This window comes from Haliotis asinina, chromosome 15 (assembly GCF_037392515.1).
Source record: "Haliotis asinina isolate JCU_RB_2024 chromosome 15, JCU_Hal_asi_v2, whole genome shotgun sequence".
Lineage (NCBI taxonomy): Eukaryota > Metazoa > Mollusca > Gastropoda > Lepetellida > Haliotidae > Haliotis > Haliotis asinina.
The window spans coordinates 38,151,231-38,164,018 of NC_090294.1; the positions used below are offsets into that span (position 1 = coordinate 38,151,231).

Here is a 12,788-nt window from a genome sequence, read left to right on the forward strand (position 1 = left end):
TTTACCACAGTCTCCATACCCACCATGTAGACCCTCTACCACAGTCTCCATACCCAACATACAGACCCTCTACCACAGTGTCCATACCCAACATTCAGACCTTCTACCACGGTCTCCGTTCCCGCCATACAGACCCTCTACCACAGTCTCCAGACCCGCCATACGGGCCTCTACCACAGTCTCCATACCCCCCATGCAGACCCTCTACCACAGTCTCCATACCCACCATACAGACCCTCTACCACAGTCTCCATACCACACATACAGACCCTCTACCACAGTCTCCATACCCACCATGCAGACCCTCTACCACAGTCTCCATACCCACCATACAGACCCTCTACCACAGTCTCCATACCCACCATACAGACCCTCCACCACAGTCTCCATACTCACCATACACACCCTCTACTACAGTCTCTGTACCCAACATTCAGACCTTCTACCACAGTCTCCATACCCAACATTCAGACCTTCTACCACGGTCTCCGTTCCCGCCATACAGACCCTCTACCACAGTCTCCATACCCACCATGCAGACCCTCTACCACAGTCTCCATACCCAACATTGAGACCATGGAGATGCGTTTGAGATCCCCATGCTTGTCGAAGGGGACGACTAACGGGATCGGGTGGTCATACTCGATGACTTGGTTGACACATGTCATTGTCAGTTGTGTAGATCAGATGCCCATGATGTCAATTAGTGGATTGTCTGGTCCAGACTCGATTACGTAATGGTCTCCGCTATATAGCTGGAATGTTGATGAGTGCGACGTTTTAAACAAACAAATATATTGTGCTTGAGACAGTCTTGTCTTTCTGTTAGCTTTTCAAGCCTTACAATTGACAATTCTCACAAATGAGAAGTCAACCATTGCGTATTAAATCAAAACATCATGTATTTGTCAGGAATGTATTCAGTACGTCCGGTTATATGATTTTTCATAGGATATTTAGGTATAGTTGTAAGTGGGAAGAGGAATGGGGAAAGTTCTTCTTTACGGAACTGAATGTGGTCCTGTACACTAAGCACAGGTTACGAATCAGATGAAGTTAAGCATCATCGAGCTCGGACAGTCCTTGGATGGGTGACCGTTTTCGGCATGTTGACTCCTCAGTTTTTCTAGGACTTCAGTTCGGCCCCACAACGAAGCGCATAACACATGTGTTCTAACCTTAGGCAAGTGAGTGTGTTCAAAATTGCCAGCTGTTCACCCAGAAGAAAATGGGTGCTCGATGGAATAATTCATGTAACCACTAACTAACCTTCTAGCACCTAAAAGGCAGCTTGGGTTAATCGGGGTAATAGTAATCATATTGTGGGGCGCTTCGAGCATGCATTGTGCATGGAGTAAATGCGTATGATAGATGGATAATTATTATTATATTTTTCAGCATCAGTATATTGCTGAAGATAACGATTAAGCTAAAAAGACTGCATTTTGGGTGATGTGTTCGGTTTTGACAGGGTGTGAACTTCACTTGTGTTGTAAATGAATACAGTTACGCCAAACTGTATCCCATAACCTGAACTTCCGGTTAAATCATGTGTTGCAAAATGGCACGTCACCGCATGCGCTTTCAAAAGCACGACTGCGTGAATGGATACTGGCAAAGTTTCATTCTGTATACTGACGTGTGATATAAATAACGTCTTCAGAACTGTCCTAAATCCTGACATAAATGTGCGTATACGCTGTGCGCATCATTCGAAAAACCAGTCTTGGCTTTTGGGCGCTTCAGTTGATAAATGGATTGACACTCGTAGACAGGAATGTTGTAAAATTAGATCTGAAAATATTTCTGGCGTAGACTGACTAAATTATAAGACGAAAATGGACAACTTTCATTGACACGTTCCATTTTGTAAGTAGTTGAACGCTGTGGACGCAGCCGCAAATTTTGTAGTGATGTTAATGGGCAGTTGAGACGGATCCTCGACAGACAAGTAGCCTCCACGGACACGACTATTAACTCATGTCTAATACTGCGATAACGCTGTTGAGAGCTTATTGGGGGTGGGGAGGGAGGGTTATTGGATAGCCATCGGATTATTTATATGTGTGATCGTTCGAGGTTGACGTTTTTTCGATGATTTGTGATGATTGGGTGTTTGTAGAATGTATGATACGACTCAGGGTTTGTTTATTGTCGGCGATTTAGTATCTCAGGACCCGATCATTTTGCGCTGGATGAATGTAGTGTGTGTAGTGAGATTCAAGGACCTATCATTTAACACTGGCGAATATAGTGTGTTGGTTGAGATTCAGGGAACGATCGTTTAACGTTGCTGAATGTAGTGGGTGTGGTGAGATTCAGGGACCAAGCATTTTAACGTTGGTGAATGCAGTGTGTGTGAGATTCGGGGACCGACCATTTAACATGGGTGAATGTAATGTGTGTGGCGATATTCAGGGACCGATCATTTTAACATTGGTGAATATAGTGTGTGTGATGAGATTCAGGTACCGATGATTGGTGAATGTAGGGTGTTTGGTGAGATTCATGGACCGATCATTTTAACATTGGTGAATGTAGTGTGTGTGGTGAGATTCAGGGACCGACCATTTAACGTGGGTGGATGTAGTGTATGTGGAGGAGCGATCATTTCTGTTCAGTAGATATTCTGCCTATGGTAAAATCACAAAGGTTCTGCCCATTTTGTCACGTTGTAGAGAAGTTATTTCACTTTTTCCTCTTCCTCCACATAATGATTTAGGTCAACCGTATTTTCCAAAATGGCTACAATCAAATATTAATGCAACAAAACTGTTTTCAATACGTCCCTGTAAAACATCCTTATAACAATATAGGTAGTTCTGTCGAGGTATCATGCGCTCATACTGAGATGAGATTAAATGTAAGGTGTGTGTCGCATGTTGTTTATGTTGTACATACCATGCATATTCATTTATTTATTTTGAACATCCATGCATCCAACCACCCATCCATCCACCTATTCACTCAAATCCCCTCCACCCTTCCACCCAACTCTCATTAACCCGACTCCCATCCACTCACCCATCCACCCGTTCATCTATCCACTCAACTCCCATCCGCCCATCCACCCATTCATCTATCCACTCAACTCCCATCCACTCAACTCCCATCCAACCAACTCCCATCCGCCCATCCACCCATTCATCTATCCACTCAACTCCCATCCACCCATTCTTCTATCCACCCAACTCCCATCCACCCATTCATCTATTCACTCAACTCCCATCCACCCATTCATCTATCCACTCAACTCCCACCCATCTATCCACCCAACTCCCATCCACCCATTCCTCTATCCACTCAACTCCCACCCATCTATCCACCCAACTCCCATCCACCCATTCACCTATCCACCCAACTCCCATCCACCCATTCATTTATCCACTCAACTCCCATCCACCCATCCACCCATTCATCTATCCACCCAACTCCTATCCACCCATTCATCTATCCACCCAGCTGCCATTCATCTATCCACCCAACTCCTATCCACCCATTCATCTATCCACCCAACTCCCATCCATCTATCCACCCAATTCCCATCCGCCCATCCACCCATTCATCTATCCACCCATTCATCTATCCACCCAGCTCCCATCTACCCAACTCCCATCCATCCATCCATTCACAAACCCACTCACTCACACGTCAGTCCCACAAGCGCAGGGTTTTTTACCACCAGCCTATTTACCACCCCACACAATACACACCCTCATTCACAAGCACAACATTTTCGAGTGTGTAACCGAAAGCGCTCTTCCACAGAGAGCAAAGGTGATGGCGCTCAACAACCGACTAGTTCTCCAGCTGTATTGATTCCTCAGCTACAGTTCTACAGACGGAAGGGTGCCGGATCGTCCCGGGGAACCGTTGTTCCGAATCATCTGGACATGCTGTTCGATATTTATAAAACCCTTCACTTGACCAGGAACCTACGACCCGTGATACTTTACCTGTGTTTCAAGGTGAGAGAGTTTAGCTTACCTGAACGCGTGAATTGGTTAAGGTGGTAGTTTTGAAATTAAGCAGAATTGCGCACATGTTGACAGAACTTGTCTGACTGCAGGTAAACAAACGTGTTTCTCATTGAGTCTAGTGTGTAGTTATCTGAAATTGTGAAGGTAATAACAATGGAGTGTGTAAATATTTGATTTACGATGTCAGATTAATTGTCTTACTGGCTTGTGTTTGCGCAGCATTACATGGTGATCGTACGGGCTTGTATATACTAAATGTTCGTACTGGCTTGTGCATATTAAATGTTCGTACTGGCTTGTGTATGCTAGATGTTCGTACTGGCATGGATCAACAAGGTGATTGTCTTGGCATTTGTGTCCATGGTGTCAGTACTGGCTTGTCCGTCCACTGTGTCCATACTGGGTTGTGTGTCCACGGTCGCGTACTGGCTCGTGCGTCCATGGTACTCGTACTGGCTTGTGCGTCCATGGTGTACCGTACTGGCTTATGTGTCCAGAGTGTCTGTACTCGCTTGTGCCTCCATGGTGTGTATACTGGCTTATGTGTCCATGTGTCCATGGTGTCAGTCCTGGCTTATGTGTCAATGATGTCCGCACTGGTTGTTTCGTCCACAGTATCCATACTGGCTTGTGTGTCCACGGTTTTCGTACTAGCTTGTGCGTCCACAGTGACTGTATTGGCTTGTGTGTCCATGGTGTCGATACTGCCATGGTGTCTGTACTGGCTTGTGTAAACTAGGTCCCACGTACTGGCTTGTGTAAACTAAGTGTACGTACCGGCTTGTGTTAAATAGGTGTATCCATTGGCCTGTGTAAACTGGGTGCCGTGCATTGCCTTGTGTAAACTAGTGCCCATGTACTAGCTTGTGTAAACTAGGTGTACGTACTGGCTTGTGTAAACTAGGTGTACGTACTGACTTGTGTAAACTAGGTGCACGTACAGGTTTGTGTAAACTAGGTCCCACGTACTGGCTTGTGTAAACTAGGTGCCACATACTGCCTTGTGTAAACTAGGTGTACGTACTGGCTTGTGTAAACTAGTTATCACGTACTGACTTGTGTAAACTAGGTGCTGCGTACTGGCTTGTGTAATCTAGGTACCACGTACTGCCTTGTGTAAACTAGGTGTACTTACTGGCTTGTGTAATCTAGGTACTACGTACTGCCTTGTGTAAACTAAGTGTACGTAGTGCTGCGTACTGGCTTGTACTGGCTTGTGTAAACTAGGTCCCACGTACTGGCTTGTGTAAACTAGGTGTCACCTACTGGTTTGTGTAAACTAGATGTACGCACTGGCTTGTGTAAATTAGGTGTCACCTACTGGCTTGTGTAAACTAGATGTACGTAGTGGCTTGTGTAAACTAGGTGTACGTACTGGTTTCTGTAAAATAGGTGCACGTACTGGCTTGTGTAAACTAGGTGTATGTATGGCTTGTGTAAACTAGGTGTACGTACTGACTTGTGTAAACTAGGTGAACGTGCTGGCTTGTGTAAATTAGGTGTACGTACTGGCTTGTATAAACTAGTTATCACGTGCTGGCTTGTGTAAACTAGTTATCATGAACTGGCTTGTTAAACTAGTTATCACGTACTGCCTTGTGTAATCTAGGTACTACGTACTGGCTTGTTAAACTAGTTATCACGTACTGCCTTGTGTAAACTTGGTGTACGTACTGGCTTGTGTAAACTAATTGCTGCGTACTGGCTTGTGTAAACTAGATGTACGTACTGGCTTGTGTAAACTAGGTGTCACGTATTGGCTTGTGTAAACTAGGTGTCACGTACTGGCTTGTGTAAACTAGGTGTCACGTACTGACTTGTGTAAACTAGGTGTCATGTACTGGCTTGTATAAAGTAGGTGTCACATACTGGTACATGTAAACTTGTTGTCATGTACTGGCTTGAGTAAACTAGGTGTCACGTACTGCCTTGTGTAAACAAGGTGTTCGTACTGGCTTTTGTAAACTAAGTGCCACGTACTGGCTTGTGTAAACTATGTGTCGCATGTGTATCTTTTGTTTATGCAGACGTTTTGCATGAAGGATTCACTTGAACATGGTTTTGGTTATCAACAATAGCACATCTTAAGAGGTACACCCGGCAATCGGCATTGTTAGGAACGGAAATGTTTAGATAAGCAGGGTTCCACATTACTGTTTCGGAAAATGTACATAACCAGATTCAAGCACAATGCCATCCTGACTCCCAGATTCCATGTTGCATTGAGCTGCGCAGTATTTGTCAGGCTCATTACATTGTCTGTTCAGAATATCCACCACACGTTTGTCGCAGGGCTTGGAGTTTGTTGTGAACTTTACACTGGCGATAATGTGTACTTAGCACTGCTTACTAATCCTAAGGACGTGGGCCGTCACTACTTACCATTAATACATTGAACCTCATTTATTCGTACTTCTCTGTGAACGAGGCTCTATTATTTAGTCTTAATGAGTCTTGAGATGCCTTTCTCATTCACAATTTCTGTACATGTGTTATATATGTGTGTGGGCACAAGAAGCTGAACAGTCGTTTATTATTTCTGAGTGTATAAAAGTTTTATTAACATGACATTTAGATTTCAAGTACCAAATGGCAACAACGTATATCATGCGTCTGGTGAGGATTCGAGAAAGCAATCAAATCAATATTTTCCCTACGAGATTCGTCAGTTCACTGTTAATATGACGTCAGTCGATTTCAGAATAACAATGAGGACATGCTGACGTCATTGGATTGATCTGGAGCTTGTCTATATTCTGCATACATTCCTTTTAATTGAACTACAATTACTCCAATTAGCTAGACACCGTTAATTGTGACTTAGTAAATTTGGGTGCCGTGCTGTCTGATGAGACTTGGTATTTGAGTACGGAGATATTATTGATGTTGGAGCAACCGCTGTATACTTTGAGGTGTGGCTGAAAATTATACAACAGATTGATTAATTTGTTCCAGTACACACTGGAAAATGGTTCTGCCTCCGGATTTGCAGAACATCGAAAATATGCTCACTGAATCTCGTAGAGATATGTCATTAAACGAAATGTCTAAGGTAGTGACGTCAGGGAATTCCCCAATCTGTCATATGACGTCATTTACACTTTAGGATGTACACGTATTTCTATCATATGACGCCCTTTACGCCTCAGGATGCACACATGTTTGAGTCATATGACGTCACTATGAGAAGGTATAGGATTGTCTGTATACATAGAGGATACTAAACGACCTTCCGTGTAATACCATTTTTATTAAACGAGTTAATGATCTGGTATCAAACGAGCGAAAGCGAGTTTGATACTAAATCTTTAAAGAGTTTAATAAAAATGATATTTCACGGAAGCGAGTTTAGTATTCTGTTTATTACTCGCCAACATAAACTGACAGAAACTGTCGTGAAATTCCTTACAGTGTGAGGACTCTCAGCTTTCCGCGAGTCAAGCAGGGTCTAGGAAAATTGCGACATCGGCATTAGCATTGTGACGTCACAACTTTAAACCATTTTGACGTCATACGTCAAGCGGTATTACACTAGTGTAACATTGCCGTAAAAATATTACACTGCAGTATCTTCAACGGGCGAGTAATAGGGTACAGGACGTCATCTGGGTACAGGTACCTGAGTCATATGACGCCACATGTACTATAGATTGTAAACGTACCTGAGTCATATGACGCCATTTACACTATAGGATGTCCATATGACGCCCTTTACGCTTCAGGGTGTACACTACCTTAGTCACATGACGCAACGTTTACTTTTGAAAGTACAGGTACCTGAGGAATATGCCGCCTGTTATGCTACAGGATGCACACTTCATTACACATGTACCTGTACACTGAGTCAGATGGCCGTCTATCTCACCAGCAAGTCGTTGCAAACTGACACTAATACATAATACCACATGACATTTCGTTTATTGGTTGTAGAGACATCGGCAATACATATCGGTTCGTGGAAATCACACGCCTTAGTTAGCACCGGAGACATGACGTCACATTGCTGACCTTTAGCAACTATAGTTTTACGTCAGCGCGTTATTGGTGACGTAGTTTGGTATTGACGTCTCATAACAGCATATCGCGTTTCAGATCAGTCCGGCATTTTCCCGTTGTGACACAAATTTGCAAACTGCAGTCCAAAGCAGGATTTTCAATTACCCTCGTTTTACTGAAATGTGAAGCCATGCTACCAAAGACGTAGAAGCTAATGACAGTGGCTTAAATGTGGTTTTGGTCATTTTTATTTGCTAATGTCATTTTAAAGCGTTGTCTGCCAGCGCGACTATGGCAGTTGTCTATGCACTGAGAAATGTCATCTGACTCATCGCAGTGAAATGCAGACTTAATGTTTTATTGACAGTTACTTAAACTTTAGAATTGCTGTTTGTGATGAATGTAGTTTTACTGTTATTTATTTTATTATTATTCTAATTGAAACTTGAGGTGTGAAATGCCTCACTGTATATTTAGATTTGTTTATCTTATATGGTGTGTCTATTTTATATTCAATTGTTTATTTGTTTATATTGTATGAAATGTATTTATTTGTTTATCGTATATACAGTTTGTTTTAATTGTTTATCTTGTGTACAGTTTGTTTACCAGGTGTACAATTTGTATATCTTGTGTGGATTGATTGATTGATTGATTGATTGACGTTTTGATTAATTGATTGATTGATTGGTTTTTAATGATCTTTGTTTATGTGTTTATTTTGTATGCACTTTGTTTTATTTGCTGACACGTTTTTGTAACCGTATATTTGTCGGTTTTTACTTATAACAACTGATAACATGCAGTATTTCTCTCCTCTTTGCTGTCCTTAAAACGCGAAACGGACCCAAAGGTCACTATCTAACAAAAAATCATAGTACGTACACCAGCCAAACCTTTATAGAGCATTACGCTTTTCCCGTCGAAGACTAACATCTTGTCTCAGAAATGAAAATATTTTGCAACAAAATATTCATAAAAGAGGAGCATCACAGGAGGAGCCTATAGACTTCTTCATTTTCAGACACTGCGGTAATCGAGACTCGTAGCATTTTCTAGACTTGCATGTACTATATTAGGTATAGAGGCGGCGGGGTAGCCTAATGGTTAAAGCGTCACGCCACAGGCCCGCATTCCATTCTCACATGGGTCATTGCATTGTTCATGTTTATTTCAGGTCTATATGACAGACTGTACCCAGCAGTCATCTTCTCAGTCGTTAAGGGCAGTGGGATAGCCTAGTAGCTGAAGCGCTCGCTTTCATGCCGAAGACCCGGTTCGATTCCCACATGGATGCATTGTGTCAAGTCAATTTCTGGTGTTCTCAGTCGTGACATAGCTGGCATATTGCTAAAAGCGGCGTAAAACTAAATTCGCTTTCTCTCACTCTTACTCAATCTCAGTCTTCAACACGGGGGATCAGGCCTGACGATGAATACTAAGGGAGGGAGTTTTCAGTGTGAACGATGTTTATGTTTTGGACATCACTTGAACAGAAAACTGTATATTTTCTGTGAAGGGAGGGCCCAAAAATAATCGTTATTCCGGATTTGGGGGGAACAGCTAATTTAACAGATCTGCAGCAAAATTACGGTTTTGTTTATTTATGAACTGTCTTTCAAATTATCACAGTCTGGCGATACATGCTTAATAGACACCAAGTATCTGTACACAGTTGGGCTTCGTTGTGTCGAACTCACGTGAACCTTGAAAAAGTTCGCGTTATCCGAACAGGTAGTTGGATCTGTGAATCAGTGGTGATAAATGAAAAGAATTCGGCGGGAATTCGTCACTTTCAACTTCGAGACAACGAGATTCCAACGTGTATCAAAGTAATTACAATAGAGTTTACTTTAATTTTTTCAGAATATCTGTGTAGAAAACACACAGTGACCTTAAGCTACCCAATATATAGCAAGTGTACATGAATTATCGGCTCTAGTTGAAACACAGCGTGTTTTGCTTTAAGAATATAATATAAGAAATACCCCCTCCTTATGTTATGGCGTTATTACATTATTAAACACACATATTTCAAGTTAATCATACACAGCACAGCAAAAGAAACGCAGTTTTCGAGAAAAAAAATGAAATCTCATATAAGTAGGCGCTCGTGTTTTTTCTTCTGTGTAAAAGCTTGATAAAAAAGCCTTAGCTGCGTTTCTTTTTCTGTTCAGTATATATTTCATGTTTAATCCCAATAATTATGAATGTAACTGAACCTTTCATGTTAAAACAATCTGTCTTACAATCCTTGAAAATGGACTCTCAAACATGGTCCCTTGTGACGAGAAGTCCGTTGCAGCAATTAAGCTTGATTTCACGTGGACACGATGCTTACTGGCCGATTAGTTGAGATATATCGGCCATATTAACAAATTGCTTCGTATTTGCTACATCCGTACCCACGTGCCACATGTGGGGGGCTGTTTACGGCTACAACAGGTTTGTCATTACAGATACTGACCAATCACTTACTGGACATTAGTATAATGAAAGACCAATGACCCATGGCCTGTATATAATGTGCGGTGAGTGGTGGTCTGGTCACTATACAGTTTGATTGACATGTAATGGGCTTCCTCCACATTAACAACTATGTACAACATCGGTTTACGAGTGTTTACATCTGTGATCGTGTATCTAGAACATCATGATTATTCCTGACGCAAATGGCGACATGAGAGAATAAACAAACAAACAAACAAAAACAAATATATAAGGTTTGAAGAGTCAGTAACAAGTTTAATGTTGACAGGTAGATAATTCCACAGACATGAAGCCGCATGCCGGAATGATTGCTTGCCGAGTAGAGATCAGCCTTGTCTTGGTGACAGTTAAGAGAAGCTAGTTCCGGGAGCGAAACGCGTTGGCTGGGGTGTATTCAGTGACAGGGCCGGTGAGATAAGGTGTGAAAAGTGCTTTTTTTTCCTGTAACTATTTTTCAAAGCAAAATTTGTTACTTTTCCGTTTCTTTTTGTCCTATTACTTTTTTCACTTCGTAAATGTATGGAGATAAGTGTGAGGAGCTTCAATCCAATAGAGTAGTGAGTTCGAAAATGACCGTATGTTTGAAGAAAGTTGTGTGCGTGAGAGCGTGCGTGCGTGTTATGAATACGATTATCATATTCATCGTGTCAAATATTTTGCGAATTTGTATTAATCCTGCTTGATACAGTGCCTACTATTTCGCCTATTTTCATTAGTTCATTAACCACGTTATGACTATTGGCGCACTTATTGAATTGTGAAAATTTATATTTACAACGCACCGAGCATGAGTTCTTTAAATTTGAGCCAGGTTTAGAGTTTTTCCGTAAAATGTATTTCATTGCAGGTTCATTCGTGAAATCGGAGAACTGACAGATTCGCTTTTTCAGCAGCTCTCCATCGTCTTAAACAAATCTGAAGTCCAATTGTCAAGTAGCTTGCTCCTCGTGATAAAATGAACACCTACACATTGAAAAAAAACGGAAAAGGATTCAGTGATTCCGAGCAAGTGGTTTTCTTGTCGGAACGGTTTACCGTTATCCCGAGCCAGGATGAAAACACACGCCGTTGCTAAACCTAGATAGGATTTGATCTAAACTAGTTTCGTTACCAGGAATAAAAGAGGGCATTAAAAGGCCGCGTCCCGCTATCTCGGCGCTAGGTCAGAGATGCAATTCAAGAGAAATATCATCATCTTCGCTCAACAACGCTGCGCAGTTTAGTCGACGTACAGGATGATAAACGACTCCACAATATTGATTAGATCTCCTTGCATCTAACTCTCTCTTAACTTTTGCTTTAACGGCATCACACATGTACGCGGTTAATTTGTCAAGGCTGATAAAAAAAACCTACTAGGGTCAGAAAACACAACTTCGCATGTTCTTTGACGCTGACAAAAAAGAACAGTCATGCTTTTGTTGTTAACAACATTTTCATCTTATATTTTAGCTGAAATTTGTGTATTTAGGTCGCTTAACGCACTAGTATATATCATGGTTTCAGATGGATAGGCAACTGGTTAAAGTGTAGACTCGTCTCGTCACGCCAAAGATTTGGGTTCGACTCCTACGGGAAAATGTGAGATGCATTGCTAATTATTTATGTTCAGAATGAGTTTTACATGCAATGTTGTATAGACTAATTTGTTATTTTATGTACAACATTATAGCGTTGTATATACTTTGCCCATCATTTCTTTCGAGATGGGTCGCTGCCTAGTTGGTAAGGTGTTTGCTCATCACACCGAGGACACGAGTTCGATTCGGGTGAAGAACCCACTGGTGATGCCTACCATTCTTGGAATAATGTTATTCCGAATTCCATTATGCCATACTCCATGACTTCTCCATCAAGCATTAAACACCGTGATTAAAAAATCGGAAAAGAATTTGATGTAGGTTTAGGTGAAAACACAACGTCATTTAGAGATGGACGAAACGTAACTTATATAATGTTATTATATTTGGGTTTGCACTTTCTCAGCTGAGTTCATATCATAGTACAGAGTGGAAGCTGTGGTGACTGAGCGGGTTAGATCGCTGACTTTGTGTGATTACGTACCTGACTCTGAGAGTACTGATGGGTTCGAATCCCGAATGGGGATCAACCTAAAAATGTATTAGCATCTGTACTGAGAAAGTACATTCCCTAATTAGCATGTATTAGGTTTAAATGGACCAACAAAGGTATTTCAAACACACGACGTGTTCAACAACCCAAATAATTTGAATTTATTTAAAATGTCCACGTGCATTCATGGTTGAACTTAACGTAAACCGATTTTTAAAAAAAATCCCCTAAATTTGAAAAAGGGTGTTC

The 12,788-nt window shown here is 41.7% G+C and overlaps 1 protein-coding gene across 2 annotated transcripts in view; it reads left to right on the forward strand.

Annotated features, from left to right (window-relative positions):
• LOC137266339 (trace amine-associated receptor 5-like) overlaps positions 1-12,788 on the forward strand; it is a 37,919-nt gene that overhangs the window by 17,168 nt on the left and 7,963 nt on the right. The window contains exon 2 of one of the 2 annotated variants that reach the window (XM_067801825.1): positions 3,769-3,968. The exons of the other annotated variant lie outside the window; for it this stretch is intronic. The gene's annotated coding sequence lies outside the window, so the exon portion shown is untranslated. The remainder of the gene's footprint in view (positions 1-3,768; positions 3,969-12,788) is intronic. 2 annotated transcript variants of the gene reach the window in all.